Source organism: Cynocephalus volans, chromosome 9 (genome assembly GCF_027409185.1).
Source record: "Cynocephalus volans isolate mCynVol1 chromosome 9, mCynVol1.pri, whole genome shotgun sequence".
In the NCBI taxonomy this organism is placed as follows: Eukaryota; Metazoa; Chordata; class Mammalia; order Dermoptera; family Cynocephalidae; genus Cynocephalus; species Cynocephalus volans.
In genome coordinates this window covers 15,689,973-15,702,901 of record NC_084468.1, presented here as the reverse complement: position 1 = coordinate 15,702,901, position 12,929 = coordinate 15,689,973, and the positions used below count along the sequence as shown (strand labels likewise).

General features: G+C 34.5%; 1 pseudogene; it reads left to right on the top strand.

Moving 5' to 3' along the window:
- Positions 1-2,693: 2,693 nt before the first annotated feature.
- Positions 2,694-2,819, top strand: LOC134386713 (small nucleolar RNA SNORA48; annotated as a pseudogene).
- Positions 2,820-12,929: the final 10,110 nt, after the last annotated feature.

Below are 12,929 nucleotides of genomic sequence, written 5' to 3'. Positions count from 1 at the left end.
CTTGGATGGCCTCAACAGTGGACTGGACACAGCCGAGGCATGAATCAGTGAGCCTGAAGATAGGTCAATAGACAATTCCCAAGCTGAAATACAAAGAGAACAAAGAATGAAAAGAAAAAAGAAAAAAAAAAGAGGGACATACAAGAACTGTAGAAAAATTTCAAAAGGTACAACATATGCAAAATTGGAATACCAGAAGGAAAAAGAGAGAATGAAGGAGAAGTATTTAATGTAGGCAAAAGCTTTCCAAAAGTAATGGCAGATATCAAACCAAAGATCCAGGAAGCTCAGAGAACACCAAGCAGGATAAATAATGAACAAACAAACAAAATCTACACTTAGGTATATAATATTCAGACATCAGGAAAATAAAGAGAAAGAAAATCTTGAAGACAGAGAAGATGGGGTGAAATAAACTTTGCCTATAAAGGAACAAAAATAAGAATTAGAGCAGACTTTTTGTTCGATTAATAGTTTGTTAAATAATTAATAAAAATAATATCTTTTACTTTTCTTATTTTTAATTGATCTAAAATGTAATTCTGTTAAAGTAATAATAGAAACAATGTATTGGATTTTTATAGCATATGGATAAGTAAAATGACTGACAGCAATACCATAAGGTATGGGAGGGAGGAACTGGGAATACTGCTTTAAGGTACCTGCACTACACTTGAAGTAGTATAATGATATTTGAAGATGTATTTAGATTAGTTTAAAATGTACACTGAAAAATCTAGGGCAAACACTAAAATAATTTTTAAAAGAAGCATAATTGATATACTAAGACAGGAGATAAAATAGAATCTTATAAACTGCTCAGTGACAACTACAGAAAATAAAAATGGTGAAGGAAAAAACAAAGCCCAAGCACAACTAATTTATATTATATTTAATTAATTAATTAATTAATAATATTAATTAAATAAATTAATATTTAATTAATATTTAATTAAATTAATATTTAATTAATATAATAATTGAATCAATTAATTTGTTTAGAATATTAATTAATTTATTTATATTATATTATAACACTTAAAAAGCTGGAATATAAAAGTTCATCTATATCAATACTCATTTTAAATATGAAGGGTCTAAATATACCAGTTAAAAGACAGATTTTCAAAATAGATAAAAAATAAAAAACAATATCCAACTTTATCTTGTGTAAAATAAACCCACTTTACTTAGAAAAACTCAGATAGATTAAAAGAAATAAAAAAAGTCATACTATGTTGACACAAATCAAAAGAAAGCTCAATAGCTATATTAACTTCAGACAAAGCAGATATCAGAACAAAGAGCATTATCAGAGATAATGAGAGGCACTACAAATGATAAAGGGATAACAATAACAATCCTAAAAGTGTTTGCACCAAACAGCAATGTGTCAAAACACAGGTGGTAAAAATGGAGAGAACTGAAAAGATAAATAGGAAAATCTACAATTATAGTTAGAGATTTCAACACCCCTCTTGTAGTAATTGATAAATCAAGCAGACAGAAACTCAGTAAGTAATTTGTTAGACTGACTAGCATATCAATCAACCTAACTGACATTTACATTTATGGAATGCTTCATCCAACAACAGCAAAATAAACATTCTTCTCATACGTAACATTTACCAAGATACCACAATCAGGGCCTAAAAATGCACTTTAACAAATTTTTTAAAACATGTATCATACATAGTTCTTATACTATAATAGAATTAAACTAGAAATGTATAACAGAAAGATGGCTAGAAAATTCCCAATTATTTGGAAATTAAATAACAAACTTCTAAATAACCCAAAGATCAAAGAAGAAACTACAGGGAGATTAGAATATATAATTTAATTGAATGAAAATAAAAATACAACATACCCCAATTCATCAGAAACAGCTAATGCAGTGTAAGAAGGAAATTTTATAGCATTAAATGCATATATTAGAAAAGAAGAAAGATCTAAAATCAATAGCATAAGCCTTCACCTTAAGAAACTAGAAAAAGAAGAGCAATTTAAGCCTAAAGCAAGGAGCAGAAAAGAAATAGTAAAAATAAAATTTGAAATAATAAAAAATCAGTAAAATTAAAAGTAGGAAAGGAATAAGAATCAATGAAACCAAAACTGGTTTTTTGAAAAGTTCAATAAAATTGATAAATGTCTAGTCAGTCTAAACAAGAAAAAAAAAATGTGAGAGAAGAAAAAAATTACTGTTATCAGAAATGAAAGAAAGGTCATCCCTGTTGAACCCATGGATGTTAAAAGGATAATAAGGTAATAGTACAAACAATTCTATGCCCACAAATTTGATAACTTAGATAAAATGGACCAATTCATACAAAGACACAACCTACCAAAACTTACACAAAGAAAAACAGACCATCTGAATAGACTTATGTCTATTAAAGAAATTGAATCAGTAATCAATATCCTTCCACAAAAGAAAACACAAGGCCCACGTGGTTTCACTGGTCAAGTCTACCAAACATTTAAGGAAGAAATGATACCAATTTTTTACAATCTCTTCCAAAAAACAGAAGCAGAAAGAACACTTCTTTACTCATTCTATGAGGCAGCATTACCCTACTACCAAAACTAGATAAAGACATTATAAGAAAGGAAAACTACAGATCAATATCTTCCACTGAACATTAATGCAAAAGTCCTCTGCAAAATATTAGCAAATAGAATCCAACAATATATGTTCCTGACCTGCGTAGAGTGGCATCTGCTTGATTTGTGGTGCCCAGCTCTTATCAGTAGAGAAAAAGCAATCCCTTGTTTATCCCAGTTTGGCTTTTGCCCTGATTCATGCCTCGGACACATGAAAAAAAAAAATTGGGAGGGAGAATCAAACAATGTAACAAGAGAAACTATATTTATTCACAAATAATATGATTGTTTGTATAGAAGTTCCCAAACAATTGACAAAAGATCACCTGGAACTAATAAGCAAGTAAAGAAATGTCACAGCACACAAAGCTAATTTTTTTTTAATTATTTGCTTTTCTGTGTATCGGTAATGAACAATAAGAATTCGGAGGTAAAATAACAACACCAAAATAATAAAATACTTAGGTGTAAATTTAACAAAATATGTACAGGAACTATATAATATAAAACTGTATTAGTCTGTTTCTGTATTATAACAAAATACTGGGAAGTGGGTTCTTTGTATAAAAAAAAAGAGAGAGAGAAAAGAAAAAGAAAGAAGAAAGAAAGAAAGAAAGAAAGAAAGAAAGAAAGAAAGAAAGAAAGAAAGAAAGAAAGAAAGAAAGAAAGAAAGAAAGAAAGAAAGAAAGAGAGAGAGAGAGAGAGAGAAAGAAAGAAAGAAAGAAATCTATTGCTTACAGTTTTGAAGGCAGGGAAGTCCAAAGTCCAGGGAACACATCTGGTGAGAGTCTTCTTTGGTGGTAGCTTTAGACAAATGCAGGGGTCTCACATGGCAGAAAATGGTGGAGCAGAGGGAGAGAGACTTTTTCAAACCATCAGAACCACACCCACAACCACCATTAAACAATCAACTTAATAACCTCTTCAATGCCCCACCTTTCAATTACCGTAATAGGATTTCCCACCCTCAACAGTTACAGTAAAAATTAAATTTTGGGAGGACATTCAATCCAAGGTAAAAACATTGATGAAAGAAATTAGAAAAGATCTAAACAAATGGGGAGATATTCCATGTTCATGCACTGAAAGAAAAAATATTTTTAAAATGTCAATTCTTCCCAAATTGATCTATAGATTCATAGCAATCCCAATGAAAATTCCAGAAATCTCTTTTGTAGATATTGACAAATTGATTCTAAAGTTTATACAGAAAGGGAAAAAACTAGAATAGCCAACACAATACTTAAGAACAAAGTTGAAGGATTCACACTATTCTACTTCCATATTTAATATAAAGATAGAATGATCAAGACATTGTGGCACTGGTGAAAGGATAGACACATAGGTAATAAGAAAGAAAAGAGCTCAAGAATAGACCTAAACAAATACAGTCAACTGATCTTTTACAAAGGAATACAGGCAATTCAGTGGGAAAAGTATAAGATAGTGGTGTGGTTTGAATGTACTCTGAAGCTCATGCTGGACCCTAACCCATAATATGGTAGTAGAAGGTGGGACCTTTAGGAGGTGATTGGATTGTGTGGACTGTGCCCTCATAAATGGGTTGGCCCATTCCTGGAGTAATGGGTTGATGGCTTAATGGGTTGTCATGCGCATGGTTCTGATAGCTTTACAAGGAAAGCAAGTGAGAAGGTTAGCTCTCTTGCTCAGCAATTTTCTACATGTCACACCCTGTGTAACTGTAGAGAGTCACTACCAAGAAGACCTTCACCATAGGTGCTCCTTGGACCATGAAATTCACAGCCTCCAAAACTGTAAGAAATAAATTTCATTTCTTTATAAATTACCCAGTTTCATGTATTCTGTTATAAGCAACAGAAATGGAGTAATATAGATAGTCTTTTTCAACAAACAGTGCTGGGAAAGTTGGACATCCATATGCAATAAATAAATAAATAAACAAACAAACAAACAAATAAATAAATAAATGAACAAACCTAGATACAGACCTTACATGTTTCACAAAAATTAACTCAAAAAGGAACACAGACCTAAATGTAAAATGAAAATTATAAACGTTCTAGAAGAAAATTAGGTGGCCTTGGGTTTGATGTTAAGTTTTTGAGACACAATCTCAAAATCACAATCCATAAAAGAAAAAATAACTGTTAGACTACATTAAAGTTTAAAATTTTTGCTATGCAAAAGACACTGTTATGAGAATAAAAAGGGAAGCCGCACCCTGGAAAAAAATATTCAGAAAACACGTATCTGATAAAGGGCTTGTATCCAAAACAAACAACCTGATTTTTTTAAATGGGCCAAAGATTTTAACAGATACCTCAGCACAGATCATATGCTAATGGAAATAAGCATATGAAAAGATGCTCCACATCATATGTCATTGAGGAATTGATAATTAACAATAATGAGATACCGTAATTAAACACCTGCTAGGAAGAGGCAGGGCAAGATGGCAGACTAGAGGTGCCATAGCATGCACCTTCCACTAAAAAGGACCAGGACAACTAGCAGACAGCTAAATATTGATGGGAGCATCTGTTGGAGAGCATAGGCATGCAGCAGGAGACTGACGAGACCCCAGTGGAGCACAAAAGCCCTGAATGGTGGCATAGAGAGGAGAGAGAGGCACGTGGCCTCAGTTGTCATGTCAGTGACACCAGGATCAGTGCAGAAGGAATTTTTCCTTGTGGCAAAAAGGAAGGCAGAGGACCCATACCAACCCACATCCTCACCACAGAGGTTTGCAGATCCTTTTGCAGGACAAGCTTGGAGACAAGTGTGGGGAGCTGCCTAGAATACATGCACTGCATTGCTCTAAAAAGTAGCACAAACAGTGTACTCCCACCCCCTACCATCATGACCCAAGCTGATTGTATCAGTCAGGGTTCTCCAGAGAGACAGAATCAGTAGGATATGTTATAAATATATGAGAGGGGATTTATTAGGCGAATTAGCTTACAAGATTGTTAAGAAAAATCCCACAATAGGCTGTCTGCAAAGTGGATGCCAGTAGCATGGCTCAGTCCAAGTCCAAAAGCCTCAAAACCAGGAAAGCTGATGGTGTCCTTGGTGTAAGTACTGGAACCCAAAAGTTGAAGAGTCTTGAGCTCTGATGTCCATGGACAGGAGAGAAGGGTGTATCCCCACTCCAGTGGAGAGAGAGAGAGATTCACCTTTTTTTCTCTGTTTTGTTCTCTCTGGGCCCCCAGAGGATTGCATGGTTCCTGTTCACATTGAGGGTGGGTATTTCCCATCCAGTCCACTTAGGCTCTCAATGTAATCTCTGCTGGAAACAACCTTGAGGACACACCTAAAAAGATAGCTTTACTAGATTTCTTGGCATTCCTCTATCTAATTAGGTTGACACCTAGAATTGATCTTCACACCGATGCAGGAGGATGCATTTTGAAACCAGAGCCACTGCAGGATCACTCCATGCTCTAAGACCAGTAGCCACTATGCTTTCCCAGCCTTAAGGCTCTGCCCTTACAGAGGAGGCTACAACACCCTGATCCTGGCAACTTGAAGCCTGGGCTCTCAGTGGCTGTGAGTCCAGTTTCACAGTCTGAGAAGCCAACCCTAGACCTGCTGAACTTATGCACCCTCATGTCCCTGGGCAAATACTAGACAGACAGACACTTCAGGCAGACCAACCCCTTTCCTCCCCCAGCCCCCAATCTCTCCAGATGACTGAGATGTGTGCACTTGAACCCCCAACCTAGAAAAACAGTTCACGGGTCTTTACCCTAACTAATACACCCTTGGGCCAGTGTAAATAAAATGTATACACACCCTCTCAGAAAAGTGCCAGGCTGTTTTGTCCTAAACAATACTGCCTAGCAACCTTGCCAGCAGTCTAAGAAGCAAGTAGGCAGAACCCCTCTGCCTAGCAGGCCCACCCACTGAGTGAAAAGCAGCTGGACAGGGGGCCGCTCACTACAGCCCTGCCTAGTGGCCTTGCCCACTTCCTGAAAAGCAGTTCAGTAGCTTTGTCCTTGGCAGACCAGCTCATAAACCACCAACGGAAGTATGACCTTACATCTGGCTCAAGAAATGGCAATATGGAAGGGCCACCAATAGACCCACACTCAGCAAGCTGAGCCAAAGCACAGCAATGCTACAAGATTAGAGAAATAGCTCAGCTATCATGACCCTGGAAGACCTGCTCCTGAGTCTTTGAGCCATCACACATTCATGCATCTGAGCAAAAAACAGCTTGGCTGATGTGCTCTTGATGGGCCAACCCTTGGTCAGAGAAAGATAACAGTGACCCTGACACTGGAAACCAGTTGTAGAAACCCTGACATGCCATATTCCTACACCCTGAGCATGAGAATCAATCCAGCAACCATGTCCTCAGTGAGCCAGCTCCAAAGACAACTGACCCATAGAGTGGATGTGCCCAACCCTGGCCTGTGAGCAAATCCAGCAATCCCTCGCCTAGTAAAGACATACCACTACTATCACAAACCTCCTAAGCATAGGTTTCTGAATCACTCAAAGACATAGAAAAATAGATTACAACTGAAGAAACAATGCAGAGTCTACACTACTGCATTCACCCCGAACAAAGCCATTGCACTCTACCCATTTGCAACTGAAAGTACTTCCCCACACAAGCCACATTACAAAACTCAAAAAGGTTTCTGTTCCACCAAATGCACAATATCAATGCAGGGAAACAAGAAATATGAAAAAAAAAAAGGGTAATATTACACCACCAAAATAATAATAATAATAATAATAATAATAATAATAATAATAATAATAATAATAATAATGCTCCAGTAACTGATTCCAAAGAATCAGAAACTACCAACTTGCCAAAAAGGATTCAAATTAATTATCTTAAGGAAACTCTCTGAGATACAGAGAATAGAGACAAACAAGTCAGTGACATCAGAAAAACAATTCATGATGTGAATGAGAAATCCAAGAGATAGATATTAAAAAATCAAACAGAAATCTTGGAATTAAAGAATTCATTAAATGAAATTAAAAATACATCTGAGAGTCTCAACAACAAACTAGATCAAACGGAAGAAAGAATGTCTAATCTTGAATATGGCAGTTTTGAAATAACACCAGAAGACTAAATAAATAAATAAATAAAATGAAGGAAGCTTACAAGATCTATGAATACTATTAAGTGAGCAAATATTTGAATTACAGGCATTCCAGAAGGAGAGGAAAACAAATAAAAAAAAATACTGAAAACCTATTTAATGAAACAATAGCTGAAAACTTCCCAAGTCTTGGGAAAGAAGTGAACATCCAAATCTAGAAAGCTCAAAGGTCCCCAAATAGATTAAACCAAAATATGTCATCTTCAAGTCACATTGTATTCAAACTATCCAAAGTTAAAGAGAGAGAAAACTCTAAAAACAGTGAGAGAAAAATATGAAATCACATAAAAGGGAATCTCCATTGGACTTACAGCAGACTTCTCAGTAGAAACCTTATAAGCCAGGTGAGAATGGGATGTTATATTCAAAGTACTGAAAGAAAAAAGCTGCCAACCAAGAATATTACACCAAGAAAAGCTATCTTTCAGAAATGAAGGAGATATAAATTCTTTCTCAGACAAGCAAAAATTTAGGGAATTCATCACTACCAAACTGACCTTACAAGAAATGCTGAGGGGAGTACTACAGCTAGAAGACAGACAATGATAACCACCACCATGAAAACACCTGAAAATATAAAACTTACTGGAATAATAGATACAAAAATAAGAAAGAGAAAGGAACCAAACCTTATAAATATATAAAACCACCAAATTGCAAGGATAAGCAATATGAGAGGAAGAAAGGAACAAAAGATATTCAAAATAATCTGAAAACCACCACCAAAATGACAGGAGTAAGACCTCATATATTAATAATAACAATGAACATGAATGGATTCTATGCCCCAATTAAAAGACAGACTATACTAAAGATATAGATTTTTTAAAAAATCACCCATCGATGTGCTGCCTATATGAAACACAACTCACCTACAAAGACACACATAGACTGAAAATGAAGGGATGGAAAAGATATTCCATGCAAATGAAAAACAAAAGTGAGCAGGAGTAGCTATACTTATATCACATAAAACAAACTTTAAATGAAAATATGTACTAAGAGACAGAGGAGGGTACTATATAATGATAAAGGGATCAATACAGCAAGAGAATATAAAAATTATAAATATATACACACCCAACACTGGAGCACCTATATAAAGAAAAATTATCAGGTCTAAAGGCAGAGTAAGACACCACCACTAATAATAGTTGTGGACTTCAATACCCCATTCTCAGCACTGGACAGATCATAGAGACAGAAAATCAACAAGGAAACATCAGTCAAAGAGCACCATAGTCCAAATGGACTTAACAGATATATACAGAACATTTCATTCAACAGCTGCAGAATATGCATTTTTTTTTTATCAGCACATGGAATATTCACCATGATAGACCAAAGGTTAGGCCACGAAATAAGTCTCAACAAGTTCAAAACAATCAAAATTATATCTTTTTTTTTTTTACCATAATGAAATTAAACTAGAAATCAATAACAATAGGAACTTGAGAAACTACACAAATACATGAGAATTAAACAACATACTCTTGAATGACCAATTGGTCAAAGAAGAGATTAAGAAGAAAATCAAAAAAAGTCTTGAAACTAATGAAGACAGAAACACAACATACCAAAACCCATGGGATACAGCCAAGGCAGTATTAAAAAGAAAGTTTATAGCAATAAATGCCTAATTAATAATTTTTAAAAATAGAAAGTTTCAAATAAACAGCCTAACAATGCATCTCAAGGAACTGGAAAAGCAAGAACAAGTTGAACCCAAAATAAGTAGAAGAAAAGAAATAATAAAAATCAGAGCAGAAATAAACAAAATTGAGACTAAAAATACAATACAAAAAAAATTGATCAAACAAAAATGTGATTCTTTGAAAAGATAAAAAAAAATCAACAGCCCATTAGTCATACTACCCCAAAAAAACCCTGAAAAGACCTAAATAAATAAAATCAGAAGGGCAAATGGAGACATTACAACAGATAGCATCAAAATACTACATGAGACTATTATGAACAACGATATGCCAATAAATATAATAACCTAAAAGAAATGGATAAATTACTAAACACATACGAGCTACCAAAACTGAACCAAGAAGAGACAGACAACCTAAACTGACCAATAAGAAGTACAAAGACTGAATCAGTATTAAAAAATCTCCAAACAAAAACAATAACAACAAAAAAGCATCCAAGACTAGATAGCTTTACTGCTGAATTCTACCAAACATTTAAGGAAGAACTAATCCAATCTTCCTAAACTATTTCAAAAAATTGAAGTGGATGAAATTCTTTTAAACTCATACTACAAGGCCAGCATTACCCTGATACCAAAACCAGGCAAGGACACAACAACAACAATAACAAAAACTACAGACCAACATCCCTGATGAACATAGATGTAAAAATCCTCAATAAAATACTAGCTAACCAAACCTAACAGCACATCCAAAAGATTATACTCCATGATCAAATGAGATGTATCTCAGGGATGCAAGCATGGTTCAACATACACAAATAAATAAATGTAGTACATCAATTCACCAAAATAAAAGAAAAACACTATGTGATCATCTCAATAGACATAAAGCATTTGATAAAATTCCCTTCATGATAAATTCTCAGCAAATGAGTTATAAAAGAAAAGTATCTTAATACAATATATGACAAACCCACAGCTAACATCAAACTAAACAGGGAAAAGCTGAAAGCACTCCCCCTAAAAACTAAAAGAAGACAAGAATATTCATTCTAACCACCTCTATTCAGTGCAGTACTGGAAGTCCTAGCCAGAGCAATTAGACAAGAAAAAGAAAAAAAGGGCATCCAAATTGGAAAGGAGGAAGTCATGTTGTCTCTGTTTGCAGATGACACGATTATATATAGAGAGAAACCTAAAGACTCTACCACAAAACTCCTAGACCAGATTAAAAATTCAGTAAAGTTTCAGAATACAAAATCAACATACAAAAATCAGTAGCATTTCTACATACTGGAAATGAACCTGCAGAAAAGAAATCAAGAAATCTATTCCATTTACAATAACAACAACAACAACAAAATGCCCAGGAATAAATTTAACCAAGGAGGGGAAATACCTATACAGTGAAAATAGTAAAATGCTGTTTAAAGAAATTAAAGAAGACACAAAATCATTAAAAGACATCCCATGCTTATGAATTGGAAAAATCAATAATGTCAAAATGACCATACCATCCATAGTGATCTACAGATTCAATGCAATCCCCATCAAACTACACATGACCTACTTCACAGAAATAGAAGAAACAATTCAAAAATTTATATGGAGCAATAGAACACCATGAATAGCCAAAGCAATCCTGAGGAAAATGAATGAAGTGGGAGGCATGACATTCCCTGACTTCAAAATATACTACAAAGTGAGAGTAATCAAAATAGCATGGCACTGGCACAAAAACAGACACATAGACAAAGAAAACAGAATAGAGAATTCAGAAATAAATCCACATACCTACATCCAACTGATTTGTGACAAAGGAACCAAAAACATACATTGGGGAAAGGACAGTCTCTTTGATAAATGGTGCTCATAAAATTGGAGATCCATATACAGAAGGATGAGACTAGACCCTTATCTCTCACCATATACAAAAATCAACTCAAAATGGGGTAAATACTTAAATGTAAGACCCAAAACTATAAAACTTTTAAAAGAAAACATAGGCAAAACACTTCAGGACATAATACTGGTCAAACATTTTATGAATAAAACTTCTGAAGCAGAAGGAACAAAAGCAAAAATTAAGAAATGGGATTTTATCAATCTAAAAAGCTTCCGCATAGCAAAGGAAACAATCAACAGAGCAAAATGCCAACCTACATAATGGGAGAAAATATTTGCAAAATATGCATCCAACAAGGGATTAATGTCTAGAATATGTAAATAACTCAAACTCCTCAATAGTAAAAAGACAAGTAATCTGATTTTAAAATGGGCAAAGGAGCCAAACAGACATTTCTCAAAAGAAGACATACAAATGGCCAACAGGCATATGAAAAAATACTCAACATCACTAATCACCAGAGGAATGCAAATCTAACCCACAATGAGATATCATCTAACCCATGTAAGAAGGCTATTATCTGAAAGACTGAAAATAACAACTGCGGCTGAGGTTGTAGAGAAAGAGGAACTCATACATTGTTGGTAGGAATGTAAATTAGTACAGCCATTATGAAAAACAGTATGGAGACTTCTCAGACAACTACAGATAGAACTACCATATGATCCATCAATCCCACTACTGGATATATATCCAAAGGAATGGAAATCAGCAAGTTAAGGAGATACGTGCATTCCCATGTTTATCACAGCTCTATTCCCAACAGCCAAGAGTTGGAACCAACCTAAATATCCATCAATAGAGGATTGGATAAAGAAAATATAATATATATACACAACGGAATACTACTCAGCCATAAAAAGAGTGAAATTCTGCCATTCGCAGCAACATGGATGAACTTGGAAAAAAATTATGTTAAGTGAAATAAGCCACAGAAAGAGAAATACCACATGTTCTCACTCATATGTGGAAGCTTAAAAAGTTGATCTCAGAGAAGTAGAGAGTAGAATAGAGGTTACTAGAGACTAGTAAGGGAAGAGTAGAAGAGGAGGATGACTAGAGGGTGGTCAAAAGATACAAAATTCCAGAGAGACAGAAAGAATAAGACCTAGTGTTCCACAGCATTATAGACTCAGTCAACCACAAAGTACTGTGTATCTTCGAATAGCTAGTCAAGATGATGTTGAATGTTTCCAAGACAAAGAGGTGACAAATGTTTGAGGTGATGGATTTACTAAACACCTTGATGTGATCATTGCACACAGTATGAATGTACCCAAATATCATATTATACTGCATAAATATACACAATTATCATGGGCCAATTAAGAAAAATAAATTTTAAAGAACAAAAAAACCTGTTAGAATGGCAAAAAATCAACAAAACTTACAATGTCATTTGCTGGTGAGGATGTGGAACCATAGAAACTCTCCTTCATCATTGTTAGGAATGCAAAATGTACAGCCACTTTGAAAACAGTTTGGCAGCTTATTACAAAGTTGTTACTTACAAACTGTTAACATAAAATCCAGCAGTCATCCTCCTAGGTATTTATCCAACTGAGTTAAAAATATGCCCACACAAAAACTTGCACAAAATGTCTTTAAATAGGTGAATAGATAAACAAACAGTGGTATACTCATACAA